Source organism: Zea mays, chromosome 1 (assembly GCF_902167145.1).
Source record: "Zea mays cultivar B73 chromosome 1, Zm-B73-REFERENCE-NAM-5.0, whole genome shotgun sequence".
Taxonomy (NCBI): domain Eukaryota; kingdom Viridiplantae; phylum Streptophyta; class Magnoliopsida; order Poales; family Poaceae; genus Zea; species Zea mays.
Window position 1 is genome coordinate 206,961,284 of NC_050096.1, and position 12,024 is coordinate 206,973,307.

The 12,024-nt window shown below is 45.9% G+C and overlaps 2 pseudogenes across 2 annotated transcripts; both read left to right on the top strand.

The window, feature by feature from the left end:
• Nucleotides 1-3,521: 3,521 nt before the first annotated feature.
• LOC103643179 (gamma-glutamylcyclotransferase pseudogene) lies at nt 3,522-10,032 on the top strand (annotated as a pseudogene). The gene is made up of 11 exons (XR_002266355.2): nt 3,522-3,874; nt 4,115-4,251; nt 4,357-4,444; nt 4,534-6,892; nt 6,970-7,076; nt 7,792-7,914; nt 8,983-9,111; nt 9,198-9,280; nt 9,376-9,630; nt 9,718-9,805; nt 9,882-10,032. The product of XR_002266355.2 is annotated as a gamma-glutamylcyclotransferase pseudogene (transcript).
• A 222-nt stretch (nt 10,033-10,254) lies between these two features.
• Nucleotides 10,255-11,674, top strand: LOC109943493 (nuclear pore complex protein NUP43 pseudogene; annotated as a pseudogene). The gene is made up of 4 exons (NR_161361.1): nt 10,255-10,287; nt 10,859-11,122; nt 11,207-11,283; nt 11,365-11,674. The product of NR_161361.1 is annotated as a nuclear pore complex protein NUP43 pseudogene (transcript).
• Nucleotides 11,675-12,024: the final 350 nt, after the last annotated feature.

The following is a 12,024-nucleotide window of genomic DNA, read 5'->3' on the forward strand; positions in this document are numbered from 1 at the left end:
CGGATACAAACGTTCTGCACATACAAGTATACAACCAACCAAATAGACAGTATATGTTCTGCAGGCAGTATAATGCAATGGGACGTGTAGTTTATGACAACAAAAGTTTGGTCGTTATAGAGTTTATTTTATTACAAATCTTACGTTATGCTTTTGCACTGTAAACCTTTTCTATTGAAGAGCTAAGAAAGGCTATTATAGAGATGTGAATGAGAGCCAATCAAAATCAACTTTGAAATCCCAATAATACAATTTCTTTGAAAGCCTAGATCCATGTGTTAGTGAGAGACTGTTCCGGTTTCTAAGGAACTGTTTCTCGAGAGCAAGCCACGCCTGGCGAGCCGTGTGCGCCTGGTCGCGGATGATGTCCTGGAGCTCGACGGTGATGGTGTTGTGGAGCCACGAGAGCACCACGGTGTCCATCAGGGACCAGGGCGGGGACGGCGGGGCGACGATGTCATCGAGAACGTAGCGCCGCAGGGTGAGGAGGACCTGCCCTCGCCAGCGAAGGTAGTGAGAGGACGCGGGGTCCAGCACGATGGATACGAGGGACTAGATGTTGTGGAGACCGGCGACCTGGGCGTGGAGAGCGGCGATGTGATCGGCGTCGAGTCTAGAGGTGTTGGGAGCCTCTGGGGTGGGCGGTGGTGTCTCAATAACGACCGGAGGGGGCCGATGATGAGACGTTGTGCAGTAGCCATCTGGGCAGTCAGAGTGGCTCCCAATGTGCGCTCCTGATCCAGTGCGCGGGTCGCGGCGCGCTCGCGCTCCTTCGAGGCCTCTAGGGCAGCCTGGATGGTGGTGATGGTAGACGCCAGCGCGGAGTCGATAGAAGGCATCGCAGAAGTCCAGGTGGCGTCGGCAACGAGCGGACGAGTGGTGGAGAACCCGGGGGGCTGCTGCCTGGGAAGGCGGGTCGGCGATAGAAGACCGGTAAGGGCGCCTATACATGTCGGGTAGCCCGATAGGCCAAGCCCGGAGGGGACGAGGCTGGCGGCTGGTGCGCTGGCCGCAGCAGTGGCGCTAGGCGAGGAGAGGATGGCGGCCAGGCACGCGTCGGTGCCGGGGGTGGTTGCGCCAGCAAGGGCTGAACCTGCGACAGCGCCAGCAGGGCTAAAGCAGCTACAGCACCAGCTGGGGCCATACCTGCGGCAGCGCTGGCGTGGCGGCCACGTCAGGCGCACCGGCACCGGTGTTCTACAGGGCAGCGACATGGAGGTGGTCCATGGTCGGGTGGAGGCGGTCCGGCGGCGGGGGGCGCGCGCGGTGGACGAGGGCCAGCGACGCGGTTGGATCTGGTGGTGCGGGCGCGTCGGGACGAGGGCGCGCGGGTCCGGTGGGTGGAGACAGAGCCAGCGACGCGAGCGTGACGGGAGAGCTCCGGCGGCGCGGGCACGAAAGGGCGGTGGTCCGGCAGGTGTAATACCCAAATTGTAAGGAAGAATAAAAGGAGAAATTATTTTCCTTTATATATGTGTATCTCTATTTATTATCACATGTGACTACTCATGTTTAAAAATGAGTAAATCTTTACTAAGACACAAATAAACCATTGCATCATATTGGATTTTGTTTGTTTGTGCATTTAAAGCAATAATAATATGGATAAAAATACTATAATAAGTAGAAGATTTAGATTAAACCCTAGGTTTGAATTTGGGATTTAAATGGAAAAAAGGAGAGAAATGAGAAAATACTACATAAAATAAAAATAAGAATAAATATCTCTCACATTGACATTTTAAAATTGTACATTTAAAACTGAGGGCAAAATCATCACAAAGTTGAATTCAAAATTTAGAATCTAAAATAAAAAGAAAAAGGGACAGAATGAGAAAAGAAAAGATAAATTCAGGAACTTGGGCCAATTGTTTCCCTTTCAGCCCATTTCTCCTTTACCTCAGCGTGGCCCATTTCCTCTCGCATACGCGCGCTGACATCCGGGCCCGCTCCGTCAGCCTCGCGGGCGCGCACTCTGGTGGACCTAGCTCTGGCTGACCGAAGGACCCCACCCTGTCAGCCAGCCAGCCTCCCACGCGCGCGTGGATAGCGGCTCTCTGGACGGTGGGCCCCTCTCACCTTCTGGTCTTCTCCTCCGTAGAATTAGCACGACGTGAACAGTTTTCACCGCCTTCTGCGCGGATCTTTCCCCAGTAGGGCTTGTTCGTTTCTACCCCAATCCATATGGATTGAGGGGGTTTCAATCCCTATTAAGTCAAAATCTCTTCCAATCCGTATCAATCCCCTTCAATCCATATGGATTGAAAATAACCGAACAAGCCCGTAGCGGGATTGCAGTATCCTTGGCACCGGGGTATAAAACTCAGCCGCCGCCATACCTAGCCCTGTGCTTCGTGAGTTTGAACCGCGTTGGGGATTGCGTCTGTTGTAGCTACCGACAGGAGAGAGAGAAAAGGGGGGGGGGGGGGGGGGGGGGGGGGGGGGGGGGGGGGGGGGGGGGGGGGGGGGGGGGGGGGGGGGGGGGGGGGGGGGGGGGGGGGGGGGGGGGGGGGGGGGGGGGGGGGGGGGGGGGGGGGGGGGGGGGGGGGGGGGGGGGGGGGGGGGGGGGGGGGGGGGGGGGGGGGGGGGGGGGGGGGGGGGGGGGGGGGGGGGGGGGGGGGGGGGGGGGGGGGGGGGGGGGGGGGGGGGGGGGGGGGGGGGGGGGGGGGGGGGGGGGGGGGGGGGGGGGGGGGGGGGGGGGGGGGGGGGGGGGGGGGGGGGGGGGGGGGGGGGGGGGGGGGGGGGGGGGGGGGGGGGGGGGGGAGGGGGGGGGGGGGGGGGGGGGGGGGGGGGGGGGGGGGGGGGGGGGGGGGGGGGGGGGGGGGGGGGGGGGGGGGGGGGGGGGGGCGGGGGGGGGGGGGGGGGGGGGGGGGGGGGGGGGGGGGGGGGGGGGGGGGGGGGGGGGGGGGGGGGGGGGGGGGGGGGGGGGGGGGGGGGGGGGGGGGGGGGGGGGGGGGGGGGGGGGGGGGGGGGGGGGGGGGGGGGGGGGGGGGGGGGGGGGGGGGGGGGGGGGGGGGGGGGGGGGGGGGGGGGGGGGGGGGGGGGGGGGGGGGGGGGGGGGGGGGGGGGGGGGCCTTTTTATACATGAGACCCTATCTTTATTGGAAATAAAACCCGTCGTCCGTGACAGCTGTTCCCTGTGTCTAGGGATTCTTACCCCAGAACCCCTGCGCTTTATGAAATTTGAGGCCCAGTCCAGAAAACTTGAAAACCAGGGAAATTAAATTAGAAATAGATTTTTAGTGTTAAAGTAATTGCAGAAACTTGGTTAATTTGTAGAAAATTCATATGAACTCCAAATTGGTCCATTCCAGTTCCTAAAATTTTGTAATATTATTGTCTAACCATTAGTGCCACTGTTTTGACTTGAAAGACACATTAAAATTTATGTAGTACTTAATCTCTACTACTTATTAAGTAAGCAATAGTAGTCTGCCGTTCTGCCGTTCTGCCATCCTGCAATCTCAACCGTCCGTTCACCGTTCTGCGATCTAAGCCGTCCGATCCTGCCCACTAATTCCACACGGCCTCTCCCACCCTGCCTTCCGCCGCCAGCCCGCATCTCGCAACCGTCCCGCACGAGCAAAGAGCCCTCGTTCCCCTCCCCTTCCGCTCGAGTTCGTCGCCGTCGCCCTGCCCTCGTATCTCCTCCCACGACACCGGTGACAACCACAGGCCACCGTCCTGATCCTCATCCGGGTGATCCCCAGGCAGGCAGGTCGGCGAGGAGGGCAGCAAGACCGAGCCGTGCGGGGGCTCGGGACGGGAACGGGACAGGACCCCAAAATCTCAGATCCTTCCTGCTCGCCCGCCCGTGCCCGTCGGCGCGTCGTTCTTGCCGTCCGCGCCCCACCTCCGCCCTCTCCTCCTCCAGGTAGGTGAATGGTGATTGCTGCAACCGACCGTCTTTGATGGGCGGGGATTCTTCGGTGGGGTTGGTACGCGGTGTGGCGGCCGGATTCGGAGAGTGCTCTGCATACTCCCGCGCGCGCATTGGGTTTTGGTGTTTGGGATTTCATTTTCCCGAGGGTTCTCATCTTCGCGGTGGCGACCATGGTTCGTTCGGATTGGGACGGTGGATTTTTGACTCTCGTCTCTGCATCTGTTTCCGCAGGGGAATCAGATATGCCACAGGCTGCGCGATGGTGTTGTGGGTCTTCGGCTACGGCTCCCTCATCTGGAACCTCGGCTTCGACTTCGACGACAAAATCCTCGGCTTCATCAAGGGCTACAACCGCACCTTTAATCTCGGTATGGATGCTTGTTTTGCAGGCGCTTGCTTGGGTTTGGGTACACCCTCGTTGACGCGAACCTCAGCCTCAACTTCCTCCCTTGTTCTGTCTTCCACCCTCGCAGCTTGTATTGACCACAGAGGCACAACAGAGCATCCGGCGAGGACCTGCACGCTTGAAACCGACGGCGAGGCGACGACGAGGCCATATGCGTGAGAAACCAACCACTTTGTGTTTATCCTTATTTTCCCTGTTTGCAGTGTTCTTGTTGCGAAGATGAATTATCTAGCTTTTACTGCAGGTGGTGACACAGTATTACATGTGCAATTTAGATATGGATTTGGACGACTAAAATCATTTACTGAAATGTACCTAAATAATGTTCTGTTTGTGTAGCATCTTTGCATGCCCCCCTTTTTACACGGTGACACAGTGTTACATGGGCAAGGTACTTTGCGTGGCCTGTCGTCATGAATTTCTTTCTGACAACAGATTGGTTCAACTTGTTTTCTTGCCATTAGCCATAATTACAGAAAATTGTTTTTAATGAATTGTTATTCAGTTTTGCGTCACAATTTCCATGTTCTCGCATGAATATGTAGCTCTGCATTGGCCTTGAAATCTTATCGAGGTCTTCACTTTGGACTAAGGAATTAGAAAAGAGTGGAAGAATAGGGTAGGGAGTAATTTCTTTTTCTACTTGTATAGTGAGCTGTGTAAAATCTCATTACTTTAACCACTCCAATAGCTGTTAGCTTTGCACACCAGTTTGGCATGTTGGACCCATGGATCAGCTTTGTGTGACGACACAACATGCAGCATTATATAGAAGACATTGGCAGAGTTCCTGCATGTCGTGCCAGTGTTCCTGGTCGGTAAATGCAGTTGCACATGAAATGGGAATCAGGGTGATAATTCAGTGTTACAGGTAGGGGAAGGGAGCAAGAAGCAGCCCCGCTTGGTCAGCGTTGATGATAGATCATCCGTCACAGACTTGGACTTCGACTTGGATGAAGAGGGGGCCATCACGTTATACAATTTTTATTTTTTCATTACTTGTTGTGTTTGTTTACAGATAGTCCCAACTCACTTGAATTCTTGATAGCCTGTTGTGGTTCTAGCAAATTTGCTCATCGTTACCATCTTTGGCTGTCAAATATATTTCTGTGCTACAATTTTAGCTTAGGACCCTTATGTGTATCATTTCTACATAGAAATATTGTCCAAGAAATGACTTGAATAGGTTGTCCATTTACTACTCTCACATGGCATCATCTGAAGATAACTCTTTGGGTTACTATTTATGTAGTATGCACGTGTAAAAATAAATGCCAAGCCACTTAGTTGAGTTTTAAAGTATGATTCGTGCACCAAGATACTTGTAGAAGATACTATTGCAGCTTATGATCTGTTCGGGATCTCTACAGTGCAATTGTTTAAGAGAATTAGACAATTATAGTATTGTTTCTTCCCAATTATTATTTGGAAAAATAGGCGGCATGCACTAGAATCAAGCCTAACCGCTTGGCTTGTTATTACATTGTGCTTCTACATTACATTGCTTCACTGTTTGAATTTCATCTCTATTTTTGTTAGTAGTAATAGTTAACATGTTTGTGTTATGCATTAGTAAACTTTTTTTTGCTTGTAAGTTTCAAAGTATACACACTATTTTTAATGTGCAAAGTGGCATGCTACTTATTTCAGTTTATTGTTGCAAAATTAGCCATTTCGGTTTGTTGTAGGTCAGCATGGTACAAGCCTACAAGGAGAAAGTTTATCCAAAAAACAAGGTATGTTTGGTTCATGCTAATCCTCACCTCCTTCCCTTGCTGCCGTCTCAGGTAAATAAGATGGAACTTTAAAAGAAAGTTCAGTTGCTATTTATGCATCAATTGCTTAACCTGTTTGTTTTGGTGACGAGCTACTATCAGTCGCGCCATAACTTATTGCATGTTTTCTCATGTATCGCTTTAGGACCGGTATTGCTTTAGGATGTGATATGGCATTTGACAACGTTTTTTAATTTAATTACTGAAATTCGAACGACTGGAATGCATTTTGTTACGTTTATTACACAACATTTTTTATTTGTTTGTTGCTGAAAGTAACATCAATTAGGAAATGAAATTTGTACTTGGTATTCGCCTCTGTACAGTTGAACTGCTGCAGCATGAGCCAGAAGTTGGTTATGAACTACCATATAAGGTTCCCTTCCAGAGTCTCCCATGCTATATCGTGAATTTTCCCAAGCAAAGCACCTGCCAGGCGCCAATATGCCACCGGGGTAGCCATTAAAATACTTAAAATCAACTCCAAGGCTCATCGAACGTTATCCAGTGCTTCACCGTGTTTCTGAACTCCCTAAAGCAGATGTTGTCATGTTGGTCAGTTTGGTGTTGGTTTAATTTCTACGGGTGTCGTATATCAGAGGTAAACAATATTAGATGTTTATTTATTTGTTTGGAGGTATCAGTTTTCTATGAATGTACAACTGTTTGCTTTGTGCTTTATTTAGACTTCTAATTTATATCGATATTTATGACATGTGTTTACCTGTTTTGTAAGTCAATCAAAAAGTTTGACTAGCAACTAATGGTGCCTATACATGTATTTATGGAGCTTCTTCTGGTCATATGTGTAGTGGATCTCTCCTCCTGGTAACTAGCTAGATCATCTATTGTTTTTATTTTAAATTTGAAAATTTACTTCTGATTTGCAAAACAAATGGATATAGTTGTTCCCTTCAATCATGTCCAAGGTCAAGAACCATTCAGGTCATAAACCCCTACGACAGGGGCCACGAGGGCTCATCTTCGCCACTGCCCCTACTCCCACCTTCTGGTAAGAGATATCCTTGCGCTTTTTTTGCTTATTTGCATTTCTAAATTCCATTCGGATAATAATTGTGAAGGCAATCATATCTTCACTTTTTTTATCCAGGTTCATTGAGATTAGATTACAATTACGGTATCAATCATGTCTTTGTTTGATGAATAGTTAACTAAATAATTTGACATCCCTCAAACATCATTTATTCTGCTTACAAGTTAACAGTATTATTCCTGGCCCGATTAAGGAGGTCTCTAACTGTGTCTATGAGAACGAGGTGCACCACACTGCAGCTACTAGATAAACCCTTGGTTCGCATATTCTTAGTTGTGTGTGTTTTCAGTTTCACAGTTCAAAAACACTTATCAAGAAACAACACGACACAACTAAACAGTTCTCTGTGTAAAATTCATAGTTCAAAAAAAACATATTAACAGTCCACATGCCACAACTTCACAGTTCTCTCTATTTTTTATTCACAGTTGTCTGTGCACTGAATTCTTAGTGTTTTCAGATAACTGCTACCACATTCAAGATACAAAGCTAGATGACGACACACATTATGTTGTTCCGCATTAGTTTTCGTTTTTCTTAATTGATTTTGGAAGCACATGAATAAAGGTCATGCAACGTTTTACAATGTTTTGCTGACCTATTATGTTCCAATTCGTTTAGAATTTTCTGCTGGTTATGCTCTCATCGCCTTCAATCGCTTTTGGTGTATCAGCATGTCCTGCTCGGTGCTGTTCCATTCCCTAGCGATGTTCTCCGGCTAAAGACGCTTGGAGTTTGTGGTGTGGTGACACTTAATGAATCATACGAGAGGCTTGTTCCCACATCCCTATACGAGGTTAGTATATCACAACTGACCGACCGAGTGCATCTAATTGTATTGTTCTGTAGATTAGTTTTGCACAGGCACTCGTTTGTGGTATGCTGGTTCTACTCCCTGGGTATGTGATCAGATAGTATGGTGCCACTGTGAACCAAATTCCATGTATAGTGAAAATATAAGCTACAGATACAGAGTTGGGGAGAATTGAATAGGATATGGTCGATCCGTGACCCCTGGACGCCGAAGGCGTTCATCACTCAAAATAACCACCATTCTGAAGGAAACATACACATCAACTGATTGCTGCTATTTTTAGGCTGCTATTTTAAAGCTGCCATTTGCATTCAATTTTGGTCAACATTATGAACTGACAGCAAAACAAAGCTGCTATTGTCAGGTTCCTATTTTGAAGCAATTTTAGCCACCATTGTAAACTGCCTGCTGCTTGGTTTTGCTACTTGCAAATAGCATTCTTATGAACTGGCTGTTTCCACCGGTTCACTTAATATGTGCATTATTTCTAGCTTTTAATGTTGATAGGATATGATAGGTGACATATTGATGTTGTGCGGTGACAGATTAGAGACGTGAAAGAAATAGAATGAGCAAGGTACTTAGGTACTTGCCTGCCTGTTCCATTGCGCGTAGAATGAGAAATAGTTCCTATAGTGTTAGCGTCCACATAACCACCATTCTGAAGGAAACAGACACATCAACTGATTGTTGCTATTTTTAGGCTACCATTTGCATTCAATTTTGGTCAACATTATGAACTGACCAGAGATTGATAGTGATAGTGTTGGATCACGATTGCAGGTAAAGTTCACTTTATAACTTCAAGTAAGTTTGCACAGAATTTGGACCCTATATATTTTTTAGTCAAGTCTAGCAATTTTACCCATGCGATGCATTCTCTTGCTTCCACTGGATTGCCCATTGTGTTAAATTGTTTATTGCAGTATGTGTGATATAGAGATGTCCCATCAGTTAGGGTCCTAAGAAACACATTAGAAGTCTTGAGAACTGATGCTCATATACTTCTTGCTTGCAAAATGTCTGATCAGAAGCATTCCTTTCTTATAGGATAAAAGAAGTAGGCGCAATGAGGAGTCGTGTTCATTCACAAGCTCTAACAGAGAAAGTTGGGGCAGATGTTCATCTTTAGGTGCAGCCAGTGATGAATTATTCTCAGGCAATAATAATGATAAGCAGGTGACACATTGCTTCAATTGCTTGAGGTCATTTTGCATCAACCACTCCAAGTACTTACTTTCTTCTCCTCTAATACTTGTTTTTAGATATGAGCCCTTGGGCCTCCAGTTCGGGCAACAAGCATATGGCAAAGAGAGTGAGGGGGCATGATATTGTTTTCCAATTCCAAGTACTCTATGTTTGGGTTTGGTCGATTCTGTCAAGATTCATTTCTACATTTTATATGTTCTATAGTCTCACAAGTATTGTTTTTGGTGTTGATAGGATCTAAGGAGCAAAGACTATTAATTATCATAAACAAGATTTCTAATTGGTGAAAGCTTTTTATATATAGCAGACTGTGATGATGTGTAGAGGCAAAGGATCCTTCAGAGTTCATCACTCATCGAGCCAAAGATTTTGTGTCAAGCATGAAGGACATTGAAACCCGGTTTATGTGTATAGTTGAAGCAGGAAATAAGGTTTCTAGAATGCTTGAAACCAAGAAGATCTTGCTTGACATATGTGCTAAAATACCAGGTGATATTCATGACTGTTGCATATATCTTTTGTGCCCTTTCAGTATCGTGTCAGCATTTTTTCAATAAATTTTAGTTCATTTAACAGGATTCTAGGTTCTCCAGTTAAGCTACCTACTGCCCGATTGTGTCAGCACTTCAAGTGTGCTGCAATTGTGATGTTATTCTCAACCATGGTAACCAGGGTATTCTCATTATTCTCTTCGCAATCATAATGTTTTCCTGAAGTACTAATTTTAAATGTCTTTGTAGAAACTGTGACCCTCCATAGTTAAGGGATTGCACTTTCTTAAATATTTGTAAGCACTTACTGTTTTGATTATGCACTTAGACTCTCTGTTTTGAATGCGATATTTCTTCCTTGAACAAAAAAGGTGCACTTTTGTTGTAAATTTCAGTTCTTGGTGTTTGTTTAGACACATTTTTTTTGTTTTAAGAACTTCTGTTAAAAGTTTCTATGATCTATATAATATGAAGCACTCTTAGACTGACTGGCTGAGTTCTCATGTTTATGTTTCCTGCTTGTTGCTGTTAAAGGATGAGGAAGTTGTTGGACTTTGATGAACCTAGAACTCTTGCACCAACTTGTCTTTTTGTTGGAGGTACAAAATACATGGTGATCCAAGGTGAACCTAGAGTGGTCATCCGAGGAAAGAAGGTACAGTGGGAACATATTTTCTAATAGAAGAAATGCTTTGATGCCTTTTTCATTTGCTTATGTTAATGTTACCCAAAACCAAACTCAATTCATATCTGTAGTACTATATTCTTGTTACGATATCTAATATGCATCAAGCTTGTGTATAGAAAAATTAAGTAGGAGTACTGTATCAAAGATGCCTAGATACATGGTCATGATAACTTTGTGTTAATTAATATGCCTGCTAAACTCTGTTAGTTTATTGCATTTGCAAGCTTCGTGTCCTAGGGTTCTTGAGGTGGTTGGCGACCACAGGAATGTTCTTAAATGAGCAACCTTTTCATGCAATCAAGAATCAGAAGTCTGTGTTGGTTTACATCTTTTCTGAAAGTGATTTACTGTTTTATACTTGAGTAACTTTGTCCTATGATATGAGATATCCAAATTCATCTAATAATTAGTTTTTTTGAGATGAGTTGGTCCTACAAGGGTCCGTAACTGTATTGTATGCTCTTGCACCCACATATATCTAATAAGTGAGTCTGAGCAGTGACATAGTCCATTGGTACCATGGGCTGTATGGATATAGGTCACTGCATTGCTGATAGTGAGGAGCAGAAAGTTCATGTTATTGTTGGTGTGTTGACCCTTACCACTCTCCAATTTTAGTCCACCCCTATTGACCACATAGTTCAAATGAGTATTATGGGTGTGATTACATGAGTCATATCTGCAACATGGCTCATTTTTGAATGTTTGCTGGTGGGATGCTCATCTCTTCTATGTCTACAAGAATATTTTGCCAGTGATGACGTGTGTTTAGAGGATGGGATCCTTGCAATTGTCAAACAAGGCAAGTGAGATGTACATGTAGTGTTCGGATTGTCGGTGTTCAGTGTTTATCATCTTTGCTTATCGTGGCTTCTTTTTCTATTAGGAGATGAGAGACCCCTTGAATTGCTTGCTAAAGCATATGCTATCAAATCTTTTGACATAGATCCCCAGAACCCCTCTGTAAGCCCTTGTCTTCACCTGCTCAAGTGAACAATTTTTCTTATTTATATATAATGCTAATATAGTTATGGATTTGTGTAGGATGTTGTTTTCACGTTAGAATGGGAATCAATCGGTGTCCTACCTTGTGGCGAGATGGCGAGAAGAAAGATAATTTTTACTACCAAGGGATCTTAATCAGAATTCTAGGCTCATTCATACATTCACTACAATGCCTTCGAACTCATGAACATTTATCTCTGGCTCTATTGTGGTGGGTTACATGAATAGAGTTTTTGCATGTTCTTCGTTTTATATGGTGACATACTTGTTACTATGTGACATTGTTTGATGAAACCCTTGCGGCATTGTATTATTTATTTTGTTCTATATAGTCTTAACATTTTATCAAATAAAAATTTATGTGACGTCACAACATATTGTACTATCTATAGAAGTCGATATTGTATTGATGATTGCAATGTAGTGGTCCCGTTGCAACGCACGAGCATCCACCTAGTCTTGTATTAAATACATAAAACCTTTGGAAATTCATAACTTAAAATCTATAACTCCAAATTTAATGATTTCAGTTCCCATGATCTTATTTTAATGTCTAAATTATTATTATGTATTTTATTTACATGTTTGGTGTGATGTTAATTTTTGCTATATTATGTATGTATTGTGTTGATGCGAGTAGACGAGCAAGCTACAGAGGATCCAGTGCCTTAGCTGGTAGAGTCTGTTGAGCAGGAGATT